Below are 9,959 nucleotides of genomic sequence, written 5' to 3' on the forward strand. Positions count from 1 at the left end.
AAAGACATAAGCGATCAAAGAGGGTTTTTTTTTAAAGTTCCATTCAAATGAAGTACCGACACAAGTTCTGAGAAGAAAGCGTCAGCTTTAAAAAGACATTTCTATTACACAAAGTTTGATGGCGCTTTCTTTCAGCCTTTCAAGGAAAAGTTTGAGCTTCAACTTTAATCTAAGATCACACACAAGAGAAGAGACGCAGACATAGACTCCTGCTAAAGTACTGAAGACTGTCTTTGTAATAGTTTGTGCTATAGTAGGTCAACACGACCTTATTTTCCTGGTTGGTAAATACTGTATATCTGCAATTTTTCTACTGACAAAGAGTTTATTTCTGAAATGCATCTAATGGGCAGATATAACAATGTGCTGTGACTTTAAGGCTGCTTGTAGGTTCCTGCATTAAACATCAACATAAGTTGCTTAAGAATAATTTCATATGCAGTCCTGTTGAAACCTAAGCAGCAAGAATGTACGGTTGCTAATTCCATAGGAACTAACAGGATAAGTACTGGGTGCTAAAATTAAAAGTGCTAGATTAACTGATCAAGTGTGGTTCAGTTGTGTGTTAACATAATATCACAGTCTTTACAGGAGTTGACATCCCAGCAAATTCATGCAATGCTCAGAGAAACTGCAAAAAGGCCAAGAGCTGCATTTCAGACTCTTGACAGTAAAATTTAAAAAAAGATTGAACAAGTATGGCTCATTTTGATGGGTTGCCAGGAGAAAGCAAAACTTCTCTTTAAAATGAAAATGGTTCGCAAAGTTCTGAACAAATCACAGGACTTCTGGAACAATCTGCTTTGGACAGACAAATTCAATGTGGAGATGTTTGGCAATAATACATAACACCAGCTGGTGGAGTGGTGATGACTTGTGCTTGTTTTTACAGCCACAGGACCCGGGCACCTTGCAGTCTCTGAGTCAACCATGAACTCATCGGTGCAGAAAACTATCAGAGCTATAATGTGAGGGGGTCTCCCTGACAGCTATAGGTTTGTACAGGAGCCAATCTGAATGGCTGAAAAGAGAAAAAAAATCGAGGGACTAGTCAAAGTCCAGATCTTAACCTGACTGAAATGCTGTAGCTGAAACTTGATTGTGCTGTGCATAAATAAATGTCCATAAATCTCAATAAAACTGAAGCAATGTTGAAAAAAACAGTGGGCCAGAATACCTCCACAACAAAGTGAGACACTGAGAAAATCATGCATGCATTCCAGTGGTGTAGTAATTAACAGGTACAGGTTGGCTGGAATCAAATTGCTGGTTTAGTTCCAGCTAGAGCACCCTGCAGGTTTTAGATGTGTCCTCGAACCAACACAGCTGATTTAAATGGCTAAATTAGCTCCTCAACATGTCCTGAAGTTCTCCAGAGGCCTGGTAACGAACTAATCATGTGATTCAGGTGTGTTGACCCAAGGTGAGATCTAAAACCTGCAGGGACACCGGCCCTCGTGGACTGAGATTGGCCACCCCTCAGCTAGAGTCACAATTCCCCTGTGACAATGGAGTAACTGTATATAAAAACCCCCATAAATATTTAACAGTGACAATAACAGAGTCTCGCATGCACATAGTTACCTAAACACAGAGGAAAATTAGTGTTAAGGCGAGATAGTGAATTGTTGATTTTAGAAAGCTATAGAAAGTAAAAACATATATAATGGTTTGTTGGGCAATTTGTGTCTCAGAGCATTAAACCTGATACATTTCAGGCTCCTGAAACACTTAAATCTATCTGAAACACAGCTGAATTAAAGAAGTGGATCAGAAGTGGAAAGTGTAAGGCACAGTAGGTCTTACAAGGTCAACAGCTCATCTATTTGAGGCATTGTTAATAGGTCAAGATCAATGACTGTCTTTTACAGTCACTGGTCAAGATATACAACAAATTGCCTGTGGGATTCAGTGGTAACTCAGAGGTATATCCGGCTTGCAGTATTGCTTTATGTGTAACAGAGAATGTAAAATGAGAGCTTGGAGCAATTAATCATTTTTTATGGCATTGCATGGATAGGAGTCTGGCCTCAAAGTACAACAAAGTAAGAGCATCCAGAGTAAATGAGCAGAACTGGAATGAGTATGCACATGAAAGGAAAACAGAGAGGCTCACCATTATGCCCCAGGCGTTAGAAGGGAAAGGGATGACATTTTGCTATGTGGTCCTCATGCACATAAGGGTGGTGATAAGCAGACTCTGTAAGCCCTAAAATCATATACACAGGGTTCCCATGACTTCAAAGAAAACATACTAACTTATTTTATTTTATTTACTTTTTTTGAAACAATGTGTGAATGGATTGAAATGTAACTAATGTTTACTCTTGGTTCCAAATGTCTTACCTTGGTGCCTGTTTCACTCCATTACAGTGTCAGCAGTGAACAACACTAATATCCTAGGAGAGCATTAATCATTAATGACAAGAAATAACCAGGCAGCCAGCACAACATAAACTCCACATAAGAACAAGAAAGAAAAATGAGGTGCCTTCAGATCGTTCTTTGCTAGTGACAGCATTAGCAAGCTATGGCTAGCAACCTAGCTATAAATTGGCAGGGTTTTGGATGTCCGTATAAAGCCTCACGTTTACTGTCTGATTACAAAACTTATGTCTCATGTACTAGAGCAAATGCCCCGTGCATTCATGGATATAGAAGATATAACACACTATTTAGCCAAAAAGCAGTGCAAAACATAGGCAGTTAGCCTCCTAGCTTCTAACTTGGCCAAAAAGCATGTACTTAGCTCTGGTTGAAATTTGTTTATGACATTCAAAACAGGTTTTTGTCTTCAAATGGATAGATACAGTATAGTGTCTGCGTTTAACAATGCATGACAGTCTTATGTCTCATTTGATGCTACTTAGCACAAAGTATGAGAACATTTGTCGGAACAACACAGAAGACGTTTGGTAACCAATCAGCATCATAAAATGTTATAATTTAGCCTAATGATCACTTTATTTCGTAAAAATTGAAGTGACTGGACTGTGTGAACAGTTTTATATCCTTTCACTTAACATGCACTGTTGCTTTCCATATTCTTAAAAAGCTTTGTTATAAGCTGTCTCCAAACAGCTCATGTTCACTGTTTTATCACATTTCGTCAGTTTTAGCTGCTTAGCAGACAATCCAATCCAACTTTATTTATATAGCACTTTAAAAACAACAAAGTTGACCAAAGTGCTTTCCAATAATAAAACAGAGATAGCAGTTAAAAACCATACATTAAGCATACAATAAAATTAATATAAATAAAATAAATACATAAATGAAAAAGAAGATAAATAAATCAGTGTATATATTAAATATTAAAACATGAGTATAATAAACAATAAGATATACAATGAATAAGATTAATAAAATAAAAGGATTAAGAGTGACCATCAGACAAAAATATAAACACCTGATGAAGTAGTGGATTTGTGGTTGTTCCTGCTTGTATTCAGGTTTGCTGTCATGACACACACACACACACACACACACACACACACACACACACACACACGTCACAGCTGGTAAAATTTGCACAACACCTTTTCATTATGTGTTGTAAGACCAGCAGATAACAGAAGGCAATTAATTTTTCATTAAGAGAACTTGTTTTCGTATGTGACAAACAGACACTTCATATTCCTAATACTTGTATTTATACCATTTAGTGACGAGTACAGAGGGGAATAATTGGAAGCATTCGTCTGTTTGAATACATCCATTATTTACCCAGAAATAAAAAGCAAAAACAACAAAACTGAAACATGGTTAAAGAGCTGTCAGGACCACATGACACGAGGTTAAGCCAGTTCATTCATTTCACTGAGTTACATTGATTTCCAAATAAACACGGTACATATCATGACCTGTGTTCTAAATCATGTTGTGTTATTGATCAGAGTATGATTACTCCAATGCATTATTCCACCTGCAGTTATGAGTCAAAAGGTCAAGTGATGTCAAGTGCCAGAAAGAGAGTGTGTGTGTTCTTTCCTCACCATTTTTTCAAGCGCGAGCGTGCATTACCATTCCAGTTATCCTTGTATGCAACTAAATTATTGAAACCCATTCAGCCATAAGTGTGAAGACCGTTTTACAATGAACACGCAGCTTCTTTTGTTGAGTCTGAAGACAATTATTTGCATTGATTTTGCTGTAATCTGGCTTGTAAACCTGAAGATAAAAAACGTGGTGCTTGAGTCACACTTTTAAAGTGAGAGCTGTTTGTCTGAGGTTTTTTACAGGCCTGCTGTATGTTACAGCATGTAAGAGTGTAAGAAAGATGGCAGTTTATTTTAAATAAACTGTAATAAAAATAATAATAATAAAAAGTCATTTTTAACTAATCAAGAGATAACCTATTGATGTTGATTTTAATTATTTACACAGTGCCAAATTACAACAACAGTTTCCTCAAGGTGCTTTATATTGTAAGATAAAGGCTCTACTAAAATAGAGAGAAAACGACGAGAGAAGAGGACCCTCTATGAGCAAACACCTGGCGACAGTAGTAAGGAAAAACTCCCTTTTAACAGGAAGAAACATCTGGCGGAACAAGGCTCAAGGAGGGGAAGCCATCTGTAGCAACTGGTTGGCAGCCAGAGATTAATAATAACTAATTATTAAATGCAGAGTGGTGTATAAACACATGGAGAGTGAAAAGAGATGAGTGAACAAGATGGGAATATGGGAAGCCCCCGCATCCTATAGGCCAATGCCTTCAGTTGGTCCAGAATGCTGCAGAGAGGATACTGACAGGGATTAGAAAGACAGCATATTTCTCCTATATTGGCTTCTCAGATTTGGGAAACAGACACTCTCTCTCCTTTAAGATTACGCTTAAGCTTTCCTTTCCCGATAAAGCTTATAGCTAGGGCTGGATCAGGTGGCCCTAAACCCTCCCTTAGTTATGTTGCTTTTTGGGGAATTTTAGAGCAACCTGATAATAATGATTTACAGTAGTCCAGCCTGGAAGTAATAAATACATGAATATGAAAGCCACCAAACAACAAAGCAAGTAAAGTGTAAACACACATTTATGAACACAAAAGTTTTGCTTTGACTTAAAAATATTTAACAGAGTTTAGAGGAGCGGGGCAACAACAATCACACACTGAATTAAAACAATACCCAGCAATGTACTGTAGCTGTATTTTTGAGCATTGATTTAATGTGGTTTAATCTGGATTTTCTTTACTTTTTTTAAAGGATTACGGAGCACTTCTTATGGTAAAGGCTAAAACCCAGGAGGCATTAATAACATATATCCACCATTTCATAAAAAATATACAATCAAATAAATAGACACCCATCACTCAGTAATAAGGTAATACTGTGCAAATATGTATGTCACCTCCACACCAGAAGGATGTCTGGTAGCATATTCACAGGCGTTATTAGCTAAGGACTTAGAGAGTTATGGGATCATTGTCACCATTCAATGTGGATTTAAAAAAATAAGAATATGGAAATGATTACAGATTAAAGAGATTTGCATTTCCTGTGTGACTGACTCCATACCTGAATTTCTAGTTCACCGTGAGGTCAATACCTTTATTATATTATTATAACATGTCACTAAAGGTTGGCACTAGAATCCAAAAGTAGCATAAACTTGGAAAGAGCATACTTTATGATCGACGATTTACTGTAAGTGTGCAACATCCCCAGTTTTTCAGTGAGTTCCAAGAAACCATCTGTGTTCTTTTCACTGATGGAGGATGAGGTTATTGACGATTTAGTCCAATCTAGGTTTGTTTGTTTTTTCAAACACTTTTACACGTGCGTTGTTTAGTCCGTTTGAATCGAACTCTGGTTTGTTTTCCCCTTTGATGCTGTTGGTTTGTGAAGATGTGAAAACACCAAGATCACAGACACTTTTTAGACAAGTTAGTCTCACTGTGGTTTCAATCAATTTCAGTTCTGTTTGTTTATGTTGTGAATGTGATCCAAGCTTCTATCAACTTCAGAATTTGATTAAAATTTGTCTAAAACAGCTTTTTAACTTAGAGTTTTTTCTGGGATTTTATTAACACCTCCCCTCCATTTCACATCTCTGCCTGCAGAGCTGTGTAATGATCTTCGCCAGTCCAAACCCTGGTTCGGTCTGTCAACCACAGTTAATAGTGGCTGTAACCTCATGTAGTAATTCTTATCTCCGGTACCCCGCTGATGCTGCAGGGAGCAAAGCATCGTCATAGGCCGTGAAACCCACGGAGCTGTGAAAAGAGAGCCCGCTGTCGGTGGCCTCATACACTTGAACGGTGAAAGATGTAGTGAGTATGAACATGCACGTGATGAAAAAATGTGTTCACACATGCATGTTGGAGGGGAGTGAGTTGACAGATTCCCTCCAGAGTGTTAGACAGTGAAAATAATATCTCATCCCTGGGAGATTAAAGAAAAACTGGCGAAACACAATCAGAAGCTTTCTGACAGGATAAAGGAGGGGAAAGAGAGTAAAGACAGAACCACTGATCCCTTTCATATATAAAATTCAAAACAGCTTTTTTCAGGAGGAAAAAGGTATGATGCAACGAGAGTGCACATCATTGCTGGTGAGGTGCTGACTACAGCAGGTTGTTGCCTGGTAAAAATAATGAAGGTGAGGCTTTGAGATTATGTGATGTGACAGGATGCCAGTTTCTTCAAATTTATTCAAATGTACTTTATGAGATTAGTGTATGTCAGAGCTCAGTGTGTTTTATCTACTTGTTTTTTATCTTAACAGAAAAATGTAACCAATACTGATGCACAAGCGAATGTAGGTTGAAATGCAGGCTTTCAGCAGTCAGAGAGCACAGAACGGGCAAGACTGAGGCAGGAGGTGAGCCATGGACAGATGTGAGTTCAAACAGGAAGAATGTGGTGTAATGTGATATAATGGCATGGAATGGCTGTGAAAAATAGGGGATAGTTATATTGGCAGGTGTGTTGTAAGTGTGTTTTTGTGTTCAGGGTTCACACTTTAAAAGTGTCAAAATAAAAGCAAAGGATGTAAAAAGCACACTTTACTGTGAATGTCTGAATGTGCCATGTATACTATTCTCCCACAATCCTAATTGCATGTTACAGATGCTGCATGCATGTTTGGTAGAACGCTATATGCAATAAGAGCCTTTTAAAGAAGTGATCAATCTATCAATCAATATAGATAGATAGATGAAAGCTATCTAAGATAAGGGCATTGTGAGCTGTCATTGTAATATCAGGTACACTGATGGATTGAAACAGCTTCTGCTTGAACATAAAGTCCCTGTGGTTGAGCATCTGAAGAGGTCTTCAAAGGAAATTTGCACACTATGAACTTTACTGCAACAACAGCTGGACATGTGGTTTTATGCCATTCAGGGTTAGATGCTAGGTCTTCACAGTCCACTCTATCTTGTGGGGGAGTGGAAAGGCAAAGCTAAGCAAGGTGTTAAGAAGCACTGCCAGAAGGGCATTTAACCACCTGGATATAAGCTGAAACCTGATAAAACCTCAGCTGGGAAACCTGGGGGAGAATTTTCTGAAGAGGAAAAACCAACAGGAACACAAATGATGATGTGTTTAAGGCAGTCTCTTCTCTTCTCTTCTCTTCTGATATATAAATGCACCAAAGATTTCGTCATTAACATATTAATGCGCTGCCCTGACATAAGATGAAACAATCAGATGAGCTTCTTTTTGTTTTGTTCTGTCTGTTCAGTATGCAGATCACTTTTACATATGCAAATACATGGATGAGTGTACATACATACTGCATATCTGCAGTTTCTGATTCATCAGAGTCCATGTACGTAGTGGAAGTATGTGGGCAAGGCTGCCCTCTGCTCCGCACTCATCAGTTTGCCCTACTTTCTGTCGAATCTATATAAGCCGGAATGAAACTACATTATACAATGATGTGGAAATCCGTGGAACTGTATAGGGTCCTTTCTTTTCTTTTTTCCCCACAACTCTCGAGGTATTGTGTTATGATATAGAGCAAAAGTGGAAATGAGACAGCGCCTTCTCTTTACCCTAGATCCCAAAGTCCCAGGCTTGTCAGGAGAATGAGACAGGGACAAACACCAAGTTCACCTCTACATCCTTCTCACTGCAGCCTTTCCTACTACACACTCAGCCTTAGCAATAAAACATGATTATAGATGCTGCATTACATCTTCAAGTGTCACATTGAACCCATTGAACCCCACATTGAACCCCAAACTAAAACTCACTCAAGAGTGGAAATTATGTTATAAATTATTCCGGCCGTTTGTTTGTTTATTTTTTTGTTTATATTTTATATTAGATATGGTTGTATTTGTATGTCTACTTTTAAAGAGATAGTTCCTACATGAATTCTGACCATTCAAAACTGAGAAATGGCTACAGCCAGGCTTCCCTACTGGGCACTCTATACAATCAACTGTCATGGTCTCTGTGCCTGCCCGGTCGGCCCCACAAGGCTACATTTGCTGTTTCGGTTCTCTCCCTCTCTGCCTGGGCGGAGCTCACTGTGGGCTCCCGCCCTTGGCCCACACACCTGACAACAATCACCTGTCATCACCGGGAGCACTATTTGAGGCTGGAACACAGATCCTCTCGTCGCTGGATGATTGTACTACTGACGTTAGTGTTCTCACAGCTCCTGTGGACTTGTGCGTCGTGATTTGTGATTAGTTTGTGACTTCCCTTCTCTTCTGCTTCAGACCTTACCCCCCGGACCTGCGACCTCCCTGCCGTGTGAACGTGTGTGAGTGTGGGCAAGAAGACGTGAGCGAGTGTGCATCCATGCATTATGAATGTGTGTAGGCTAGAAAGCACTTACAAAAAGCATAGAAAAAATGGTTTTATGAATGGGAGAAGGAGGCAAGTTGTAGAAAGTACTTTGAGTGCTCAGGTAGAGTAAAAAAGCGCTATATAAGAATCCGTCGGTTTAACACTGCTACAGCGATTTGCCTTGAAAAAAACCTTCCGCTATAAAAATCACCTGCCTCTGCCACTGCCATTAAAATACCACTTTTTTTCTTTCTATTACAAATAACTGTTACAGTGAGTGGCCATCAAATCACTTAATTTTGTAAAGTTCACAAGCTTTCAACCTAATCACACCTCTCCCTAAAAATCTTCTTAAGACACTGAAGTGTTACCTGATTCAGCCTGTTGAAAAAGCAGCGATTTCTGCTACCACACATCATGTCAACATTTCAAACAATCAAACATAAACAGGTTTAATATTAAACTGATTTCATTCAGTTTTCAAAAAAGTGTGATAATACTGGATAACTTGCAATGATAAATCGTTTCCACATTAAACATAGGCGATATCTGCCCAAAGCTCCTGCATGTAGGTAGAAGCAGAAAAGAGTGAGAGAAGACTGAAGCTCAAATAATATAGTACATAATTCATGTAGTGTCTGTACCCTCTAACACTGTACAGTTTAATAATGCATATGCTTTATCCACGCTTGTACTCTATGCCTCCACCATAAAAAAAAAGAAAACTTACAGTATAAGCCCCTCAGAGCTACCCAGTCATACAAGATTTAGATGTGGGCCCATTGTACATTGAGAATAAGAACGCGGATTTTTTTTTGTTTATGCAGTTTCATAACCTTTCCACCACATGAGCACGCACAAAATTTATCAGAATCTGAGTAAATACCCACAAAATATCCACAGTTTTGGTCAAGACTGAAATTGAAAATGCAATAATCTGGGTAATTTCATTAAATTTTTATTTGGTGAAAATTTTAGTCTTTTATTTTCATTTTTTGATGACTTAATTTTAAAATTAAATTAAATAAAATTTCTAGCAAGCTGGCAGATTTTCTAGTGTAGCTGAAAACTCTTAGTGTTGTTTAAATTTAATTTGCTCTTTTGTTCACAATGCTGCCACTAAGAATCAGGTGACCCGGAGCTGAGGGGTTAGAGTGCCAGTGACTATCAGGAGTGAGTGGTTCAATTCCCTTTCCCATTTCCCAACTTCCTCA

Source organism: Rhamphochromis sp. 'chilingali' (genome assembly GCF_963969265.1).
Source record: "Rhamphochromis sp. 'chilingali' genome assembly, chromosome: 21".
In the NCBI taxonomy this organism is placed as follows: domain Eukaryota; kingdom Metazoa; phylum Chordata; class Actinopteri; order Cichliformes; family Cichlidae; genus Rhamphochromis; species Rhamphochromis sp. 'chilingali'.